Genomic DNA, 10,746 nt, shown 5'->3' on the forward strand with positions numbered 1-10,746 from the left:
GATACACGTGTACAGCAACTCTGTTTCCCAAGGGTTCACACACCTTCCACACAGATTTTGTGGGGTTTTTTTTGTAGAGAAGGGGGTTTGTCCTGTTGCCCAGGCTGGTCTCGAACCCCTGGGCACAAGTGTGATGTTACTTTTCGATAAAGATCTGGAAGAGCTGAGTCCTGCCCTAGGCCCGTGAGTCCTAATCTAAAAAACCGACGGTGAAAGAGGCAAGAGTCATCTTCCCAAATGGCAGCTGCAGGCGGAGTATGTGGGGGGAACTCGCAGACGATGTTGTGTGGTCAGCAGGTGTGCGATGACCGGGCTGCATCCTCTCCCGCTGGGTGCTCAGCACCCGACTCTCCTCTTTGTTCCTGGCTCTTCCAGCCCAGGTCTTCATTTGGCGGAAACAGCCTGGAGGACAGAAAAAGTGCCTCTTCTCTGCCCGAGACCCTTCCCACGCGCACACGCCATGGGGAAGCAGCTCTTCCCTTTTCCCGACGTGGGAGATGACTGGGCCGGTGGGAAATCCCATGATTCCCCGGCAGCGGTCCATGTCCCTCCTGACAGCGGGCAGCGGTCAGCCTCACTTCCAGGACTGTGCATTGTCCCAAGCCTCCTCCTCTCCAGACCTTCTTCGCACCTCTCCCCGCGATTCTTGTCCTGGTAGGGTCCAGGAAAGGCTGAAAGCTACGGATAGGCCCCACGTTGCCCCGCAGGGTGCGGATGAAATCGCTGTCGGAGGCCGGTCCTGTGGCCGGCCCTGCCTGGCTCCTGGACCGAGAGGAGCCTTCTATGGCAGAGCCGCAGCGCCACCGTGTGGTAGAAGTCCGTCTGCACGGCCAGAAACGGCGGCTCAGAGCGGGCCCACAGAAATCCTTGTAATAGTCCACTGTCAAGGCCGGTGCTAGCGACACGGGAGTGGCAAATGCACCCTCTTGCCGTTCCCGGTGTTTGGGCCTTGCCTGTGACGGTGGGAAAAGAAAATGGCCTTGCTGTGCTACAACCGGGGCTGCGGTCAGCGCTTCGATCCTGAGATCAATTCCGATGATGCTTGCCTATGCCACCCAGGTGTTCCAGTCTTTCACGATGCATTAAGGATTGGTCTTGATATAAGAGAAGAACAATTGATTTTTCTGATTTCTTAAGCATTGTAGGCTGTACAAAAGGTAGACATAATAGTGAGAAGCCACATGAGCCAGTCAAACCTGAAGTAAAGACTACTGAGAAGAAAGAACTATCTGAATTGAAACCCAAATTTCAGGAACACATCATTCAAGCCCCGAAGCCAGTAGAAGCAATCAAAAGGCCAAGCCCAGATGCACCAATGACAAATTTGGAATTAAAAATATCTGCCTCACCTGATAAACTTAAACTGTCATCAGGGAATGAAGAAGATAAGAAAGAAGAAGAGGCCAAGCGTGGTGGCTCACGCCTGTAATCCCAGCACTTTGGGAGGCCGAGGCGGGCGGATCACAAGGTCAGAAGATCCAGACCATCCTGGCCAACATGGTGAAACCCCGTCTCTATTAAAAATACAAAATATTAGCCGGGCGCGGTGGTGCACACCTGTAGTCCCAGCTACTTGGGAGGCTGAGGCAGGGGAATTGCTTGAACCTGGGAGGCAGAGGTTGCAGTGAGCCAAGATTGCACCACTGCACTCCAGCCTGGCAACAGAGCAAGACTCCACCAGAAAAAAAAAAAACAAAAAGAGAGCAAGAAGACTGATGAAATTAAGATTGGGACCTCATGTAAGAATGGAGGGTGTTCAAAGACATGTCAGGGTCTAGAGAGTCTAGAAGAAGTCTGTGTGTATCATTCTGGAGTACCTATTTTCCATGAGGGGATGAAATACTGGAGCTGTTGTAGAAGAAAAACTTCTGATTTTAATACATTCTTAGCCCAAGAGGGCTGTTCAACAGGGAAACACATATGGGCTAAAAAGGATGCTGGGGAAAATGTTGTTCCACGTAGAGAGGACTGGCATCAGACTGAAGGTGAAGTTACCATTTCAGTATATGCTAAAAATTCACTTCCAGAACTTAGCCGAGTAGAAGTAAATAGCACGTTGTTAAATGTGCACATTGGATTTGAAGGAGAGAAGGGATTTGATCAAAATGTGAAATTATGGGGTGTGACTGATGTAAAGTGAAGTTATGTAACTATGACTGCAACAAAGATTGAGATCACTATGAGAAAAGCTGAACCGATGCAGTGGGCAAGCCTTGAACTGCCTGCAGCCAAAAAGCAGGAAAAACAAAAAGACAACACAACAGATTGAGCGGGACATGGGAGGAAGGCTATTACGTATTTCAGAATTCCTAATACTGTGTGAAGTGGTGACTTGCTGCTGTCATCTTTTGTTTTGTTGTTGTGTTACTCAATCTGGCATTTCAGGGTTAACATTAGGTTCTTAAAAGCCAAAGTCAGTTTGTCTTTTTGTGCCTCTCACCTTTCTTTTGTGTTATGTAAGATTGATTATTCGTTTCTCCTTACTGGTAGGAACCATAGTTGTGTCCTGTACTTGAAGAAGCTAGAAAATCTCCCATAACCATAATTGCAGTATTTCTTCGTATTTCTCTGTTAAGCAGAGAAATATTAAGAACATGATATTTACTTCTTTCTATTATTCCATAATTAGTAAAGGAAGATGAAGTGTCCATTTTTAATCAGTTTTTACATGGATTTATGTTCTTACATTATTTGAAAATATTTAAGAAAGAGATGAAGCTTTGCAGTTTTTCTATGTGGGATGATTACTTTTTTAAGGAGGATTAATTCTGAGGTAGTGTAGTAAGTAAAGAGGAATATATAAATTGTTTAACAAATTAGAATTTGTTTACAACTAATTGAATTTTTAAATTATGTCAAAACTTACATTACTTGCCAAGCAGTATGATGTAAGAGTATAGGAAACATAAATAAGAATACAGAGGTATCAATTTGGTTAAAATTCACCATTTTAGGCCGGGCACGGTGGCTCACGCCTGTAATCCCAGCACTTTGGGAGGTCGAGGTGGGAGGATCACAAGGTTAGGAGTTCGAGACCAGCCTGGCCAATATGGTGAACCCTCGTCTCTACTAAAAATACAAAAAAATTAGCTGGGCATGGTGGCACATGCCTGTAATCCCAGCTACTTGGAAGGCTGAGGCAGGAGAATTGCTTGAATCTGGGAGGCAGAGGTTGCAGTGAGCCGAGATCACGCCACTGAACTCCAGCCTGGGTGACAGAGCAAGATTCTGTCTCAAAAAAAAAAAAAAAAAAAAAATTCACCATTTTATAAGACTAAGCAATAATCTTAAAAATCTCTTTCCTGAATATTTAAATGTGTTTCTATGGTGTTATGACTAAACTGTTAATTATTTAGAGATTAAACCCTCTTAAAAACCTTTAATTAGTTACATATAGAAAGAAATTATAGGCTGGGCGCAGTGGCTCATGCCTGTAATCTCAGCACTTTGGGAGGCCAAGGAGGGCAGATCACGAGGTCAGGAGTTTGAGACCATCCTGACCAACATGGTGAAACGCCGTCTCTACTAAAAATATAAAAATTAGCCAAGCGTGGTGGCATGTGCCTGTAATTCCAGCTACTCGAGAGGCTGAGGCAGGAGAATTGCTTGAATCTGGGAGGAAGAGGTTGCAGTGAGCCAAGATCACGCCACTGCACTCCAGCCAGGGTGACAGATCGAGAATCCATCTCAAAAAAAAAAAAAAAAAAAAGAAATTACATATATCTTGCCTCCCTGATGGAAAACTATATAAAATTGTAGACTTAAAAGGTTTGTGGAAATACATTAGGATATCAGAAAACTAAATATATGGACTTGTTTTATGACTATGACATGTTAAATAAAATAGTTTAATTCTTTTTTTAAAAAAAATAGTTCACTGTCTAGTCACTGGGGTCTTCCCTAGATCCCAGGAGAGAGCCCCATCCCCCTGGACTGAGGGACATCTGTCAAGATAAGGTCCCAGCCACATCTCTGCCCCCCGCCCCCAGCCTTAGCAAAACACCTAGAAAGGGCCAGGTTTCTGAGTCAGGTGGATTTTGTTGCTCCCATCTCCTCCGTTTTGCAGATGTCTGAGCTTGGGCAATTACAGAACCATTATCAAGCCTCAGTGTCTTGTCTCTAAAATGGGAGTCATGAAAGGCTTCTGAGGAATAAATTAGATAATAAAAAATGTAGAGCAGCAGACAGCTCATTGCAGGTGTCTAAGAAACAACGGTTTCCTTCCCCTTCTGTCTGGGCTTAGAGCCTGAGAAACCCAGACTGGCTCAAAGGCAAGGCCAGGAAGACAGCCAAAAACAAATGCCTAGGATGAGAAACGTTCCCCCTCAGCTCCTGCAGGAAACTATTCTTCACTAGTTCATCAGCTACTCCTTGCCTCTCTGAACACCTTCCATTAGGGCAACAAACCAACCTGGTTTGCCAGGCATTGAGGAATGTTCTGAAAGTTGAGGCCTTCAGGACTAAAACTGGACAAAATGGTCACCCAGTCCTTGTGTTGCCTCACAGTCTAGCTGCAGGACTTCATCAGTAGAGTTGATAGAATCTCTGGGGCCGTAGCCCAGGAACGTGCTTTGTAACAAGCTCCCCAGATGATTCTTATAAACATCAATGTCTGCGAGCCACGGCTCCAACACTCTCAGGCTGTGGTTTCTCATTGGCATGTAGTACGAGCGTTACTCTTCAGCCAGTCAGGAGGCCACCTGAGGCAGGGCACGCACGTGCTTAGGGATGAGACCTTGGAAAGACTGAAAAGAACTCTCTAAACACCAGGCTTCAGCCCTGAATCTGCAAAGCACACCCGAAGCACCTGGACATGTGCCCTCTTCTCAGCTTTAGAGTTTGTGCCCATGTGCTGCTTCTCCACCTTCTGCCATTCACTCATTAAATATTTGTTGAGTACCTACTAGCTTGGCACAGTAGGAACTGATATCCTAGTGATGCAAGATAAGCAATTAACGCTTGTATAAAAGTGTAATAAATTTAGATCATAGTAAATATAATAAGAAAGAGACAAACAGAATAATTTGATGGGGAGAGACTATGTTCAAAGGCATCTCTGAGAAGGTGATATTTGACTGAGTCCTGATGGTTGAGCAGCTAGCCATCCTAAGATGTGGGGGAAGCTGTTCCTGGGGAAGGAATGGCTATTGCAGAAGCCCCAAGGCAGAAACAAGAATTAGGAAGACAAGAGCAGGTGGAGCATAGCAAGCTGGGACAGAGCGACGGGAGCTGAGGCTGACAAGGTGGGCAGCAGCCAATGCGGACACATGGGGCCTTCTGGACCACTGTAGGCCTTTGCATTTTATTCTGCATGCAGTGGAAAACCATAGATGGCATTAAGCAAGGAAATGGCAGAGTCTGACTTGTGTCATTAAAGGTTAATTTGGGCTTCTGTATGGAGAAAGGATTGAAGAGGGACAAGAAGTGGAAGTTAGAAGCCAGTTAAGAGGCTCCTGCAATCGTCTAAGTGGGACATAACAGAAACTGCGGATGGGGAGAAGGGCAAGGATTCAGGAAACAGATTGGAGGAAGACACAGAGCTTGCTAATGGATTAGATGTAGGAGGAGTTAGAAGGGTACAACCAAAGCTGTCTCCCAAGTTTTTAAGGTAGAATCAGGTGAATGGATGAAAGGATCATTTTGTGGAATGGGAAGGACTAGGGGAAGAGCAGGTTTGGGAGAAGAAAAAAGCAAAAGTTGTGTTTTTGAATATGTTAACTTTGAGCTGCCTATGAGTCCTCCAAGTGGATATGGCAGGTGTGCTGATGGAGGAGCCAGGCTTTCTACAAAACCACAGGGAAGGACACCCTGACTTTATCCCTAGGCCAGTTTAACAGATTGAAAGATTACAATAATTTTTGGTTAAGCGTCTTCCTTCTAAAGAAAATTCTTATTAAGACATTTGAAAATTACCACAAAAAAATAAGAAGCAAGAAGCTAAATCATATCACCAGAGAAAATCACTTCACTGGAGGAAGATATGAATGAAAGAAAGAAGGAAGAGAAGACCACAAAACAACCAGAAAACAAATAACAAAATGGCAGAAAAAATTACCACAAAAAATAAAAAGCAAGAAACTAAATCACATCACCAGAGAAAATCACTTCACTAGAGGAGTATATGAATGAAAGAAAGAAGAAAGAGAAGACCACAAAACAACAAGAAAACAAATAACAAAATGGCAGAGGTAGGTCCTTATTTATCAAGAATAACATTGAATGTAAATAAACAAACTCTCCAGTCAAAAGACACAGACTGGCTGAATGGGTTAAAAAAAAAAAAAAGACCCATTGATCTGTTGCCTACAAGAAACACACTTCACCTGTAAAGACACATGTAGAATGAAAATAAAGGGATGGAAAAAGGTATTTACGCCAATGGAAACAAAAAAAGAGCAAGAGTCACTATAGTTATATCAGACAAAATAGATTTCAAGGCAAAAACTATAAGAAGAGGCAAAGAAGGTCATTATATAATGACAAAGGAGTCAATTCAGCAAAAAGATATAACAATTTTAAATATATATGTATCCAACACTGGGGCACCCATATATATACAGGAAATATTATTAGAGCTAAAAAGAGAGATAGGCCCCAATACAATAATAGCTGGAGACTTCAATACACAACTTTCAGCATTAAACAGATCTTCCATGCAAAAACTCAACAAAGAAACATCAACTTTATCTGCATTATAGACCTAATGGCTCTAATAGATATTTACAGCACATTTCATCCAAGAGCCGCGGAATACACATTATTTTCCTTGGCACATGGATCATTATCAAGGATAGACTATATGCTAAGTCACAAAACAAGTCTTAAAACATTAAAAATATTGAAATAACATCAAGCATCTTCTCTGACCACAATGGAATAAAACTAGAAATTAATAACAAGAGGAATTTTGGAAACCATACAAATACATGGAAATTAAACAATATGCTCCTGAATGACCAGTGGGTCAATGAAGAAATTAAGAAGAAAATTGAAAAACTTCTTGAAACAAATGATAATGGAAACAGTATATCAAAGCCTATGGGATACAGCAAAAGTAGTACTAGCAGGGAAGTTTATAGCTGTAAGTGCCCACATCAAAAAAGAGGAAAAAATTCAAATAAACAATCTAACAATGCATCTTAAAGAACTAGGAAAGCAAGAGTAAACAAACCAAAAATTAATACATAGAAAGAAATAAGATCAGAGCAGAAATAAATTAAATTGAAATTTTAAAAATACAAAAGGTCAATGAAACAGAAAGTTTGTTTTTTGAAAAGTTAAACAAAATTGACAAACCTTTAGCCAGACTAAGAAAAAAAAGAGAGCAGGTTCAAATAAATAAAATCAGAAATTAAAAAGAGACATTACAATTGATATCACAAAAATTCAAAGGGTCATTAGTGGCTACTACGAGCAACTATATGCCAATAAATTGGAAAATCTAGAAGAAATAGACAAATTCCTAGATGCATACAACCTACCAAGAGTGAACCAGGAAGAAATCTGAAACCTGAACAGACCAATAACAACCAACAAGATTGAAGCCGTAATAAAAAGTCTCCCAGAAAAGAAAAACACAGGACTTGATGGCTTCACTGCTGAATTCTAACAAACATTTAAAAGACTAATACCAATCCTCCCCAAAATATTCCAAAAAACAGAGGAGGAGGGAATACTTCCAAACTCATTCTATGAGGCAAGTGTTACCCTGATACCAAACCCAGACAAAGACACATCAAAAAGAGAAAACTACAGGCCAGTATCTCTGATGAATATTGATGCAAAAATCCTCAACAAAATACTAGCAGACCGAATTCAACAATACATTAGAAAGATAATTCATGGCGACCAGTGGGATTTATCCCTGGGAAGCAAGGATGGTTCAACATACAAAAATCAATCAATGTGATACATCATATCAACAGAAGGAAAGATAAAAACCATATGATTATTTCAACTGATGCTGAGAAAGCATTTGATAAAATTCAACATCCTTTCATAATAAAAACCCTCAAAAAACTGGGGATAGAATGAACACACCTCAACATAATAAAAGCCATGTATGACAGACACATGGCTAGTATCATACTGAATGGGGGAAACCTGAAAGTCTTTTCTCTAAGATCTGGAACACAGCAAGGATGCCCACTATCACCACTGTTATTCAACTTATTACTGGAAGTCCTAGCTAGAGCAATCAGGCAAAAGAAAGAAATAAAGGGCATCCAAAATGGAAAGGAAGAAGTCAAATTATCCTTGTTTGCAGATGATATGATCTTAGATTTAGGAAAACCTAAAGACTCCACAAGAAAACTATTAGAACTGATTTAAAAAATTCAGTAAAGTTGCAGAATACAAAATCAACATACAAAATTCAGTAGCATTTCTGTATGCCAACAGTGAACAATGTGAAAAAGAAATTTTTAAAGTAATCCCATTTACAATAGCCACACATAAAATTAAATACCTAGGAATTAACCAAAGGAGTGAAAGCTCTCTATAATGAAAACTATAAAAAACTAATGAAAGAAATTGAAGAGGACACTAAAAAATGGAAAAATATTCCACGTTCCTGGATTGGAAGGATTAATATTGTTAAATGTCCATACTACCCAAAGCAACCTCCCGGCCAATGCAAGACTCTCTTCTCCAATATCCCAGCTTCTGCTCCATCACTTTTTTCTTGATAGAGACGGGGTCTCACTATGTTGCCCAGGCTGGTCTTGAGCTCCTGGGCTGAAGTGATCCTTCAACTTCAGCCTCCCAAAGTGCTGGTACCACAGGCATCAGCCTCAGTCACTCAGCCTCAATCACTTTTAAATCTGGGAAATGCATTCCATCAGTCAACCCGTCCCATTTCTCAACAGTGCTAATCACTTTAAAAATAAGTTTGCCTCCTTGTGGTCATCACCCACAGGCTCTAGTTCTAAGCTCATGTTCTTTTCTCTAGGGCAACACTGTCTATGACCATTTCTTCTTTCACAAATATTTGAAAGCAGCTCAGAAATCCATCCTCAGTCCTTTCTTCTCCAGGATCCATGTTCCTTGGAGTTTCAACCACAGTCACCATGGATGACCTATTGTTAGAAGAAATGGAGAGGCATCTAGTCCCCTAGATCACTAAGGTCAGAAGCTGTCGTGCCAAAGACTTTGTGGGGAAAGACTGAGAACCAAAATAAGGAAGCAAAGCTCCTTACCCCACCAGGCTTTCCCAGAGCTTAGCCTCTACCCCAACTGCCGGCCTGTACCCCCAGGGGGGGCACTCAACCAGCAGGGAGAATACAGGCAATTAAAGGTAATTCAGTTTTACAGTTCAAGTTAAAAAGAAGAAGAAAATAGATAAGATAAGATAAAAATAAATGTAGAGAAAAAAAGAAGATTAAAAGGAAATGAGTGAAAAGACCTTAGTCTTAGACAGAGGGATAGGCAGAATGAAACTTTCAAAGGGAAAGAATATACTCATTAACAAAAGAGTTTTTATCAGCACCATAGGAAATGTAAAACTAAAATCTCAAAAAAATAAAAATAAATTGTAAAAAGAGGTTTTTGTTTTTGTTTTGTTTTGAGAGTCTCACTCTGTCACCCACACTGGAGTGCAGTGGTGCACCTCCCAAGTGGCTGGGATTACAGGCGCCCACCACCATGCTCAGCTAATTTTTTTGTATTTTTAGTAGAGATGGGGTTTCACCATGTTGGCCAGGCTGGTCACAAACTTCTGACCTCAAGTGATCCACCCCCATCAGCCTCCCAAAGGGGCATAAGCCACCACACCCAGCCAAAAGCTAATTCTTTGAGAAGATAAATGAAAGTAAAAAACCCCTAACCAAACTGATTTTTTTAAAAAGAGAGAGTGAGAGAGAAAAGACACAAATTACCCATATCAGGAATTAGAGAAGGAACATCACTACAGATCTTACAGATAATTTAGAAAGATAAGGAGGGACTATTGTGAAAATTTTATGCCAATAAATTTAACAAATCAAATGAAATAGATTTTTGGAAAGACACAAAGTACTGAAGTATACTCAAGAATAAATAGATAACCTCAATAACTTTACACATTTTAAACACTTGAACTTATAGGATTTTAAAAACATAAAACCTTCTCACAAGGAAAACTGCAGGCCCACAGAGCTTCACCGTGAATTCACAAAATATTTAATAAAGAAATAGGGCCAGGCACAGTGGCTCACACCTGTAATCCCAGCACTTTGGGAGGCCAAGGAGGGAGGATCATTTGAGCCCAGGAGTTCAAGAACAGCCTGGGCAACATGGCAAAACCCTACCTCTGCAAAAATTACAAAAAATAACCAGGCGTGGTGGCACATGCCTGTAGTCCCAGCTACTTGGAAGGCTGACACGGGAGGATCACTTGAGCCCAGGAGGTTGAGGCTGCAGTGAACCATAATTGCACCACTGCACTACAGCCTGGACAACAGAGTGAGACCCTGTCTCAAAAAAAAAAAAAAAACTACAAAACATTGCTTAAAGAAATTGAAGGCCTAAATAAATTGAGAGGTATGCTGTGTTTATGGAATCAGAAGACACACTTTTAAGAAGGTAATTCTCAAATTGTTGAATGTATTGACCAATACATTGAATACATACATTTACATTTTTTGAGACCCTGTCTCAAAAAAAAAAAAAAAAACACTATGAAACATTGCTTAAAGAAATGGAAGGCCTAAATAAATGGAGAGATATACTATGTTTATGGAATCAGAAGACTTTTTTTTTTTTTTTTTT

At 41.0% G+C, this 10,746-nt stretch overlaps 1 pseudogene; it reads left to right on the forward strand.

Moving 5' to 3' along the window:
- Positions 1-974: 974 nt before the first annotated feature.
- On the forward strand, positions 975-6,187 carry LOC100995461 (cysteine and histidine-rich domain-containing protein 1-like; annotated as a pseudogene).
- The last annotated feature ends 4,559 nt before the right edge of the window (positions 6,188-10,746 follow it).

This window comes from Pan paniscus, chromosome 12 (genome assembly GCF_029289425.2).
Source record: "Pan paniscus chromosome 12, NHGRI_mPanPan1-v2.0_pri, whole genome shotgun sequence".
Classification (NCBI taxonomy): domain Eukaryota; kingdom Metazoa; phylum Chordata; class Mammalia; order Primates; family Hominidae; genus Pan; species Pan paniscus.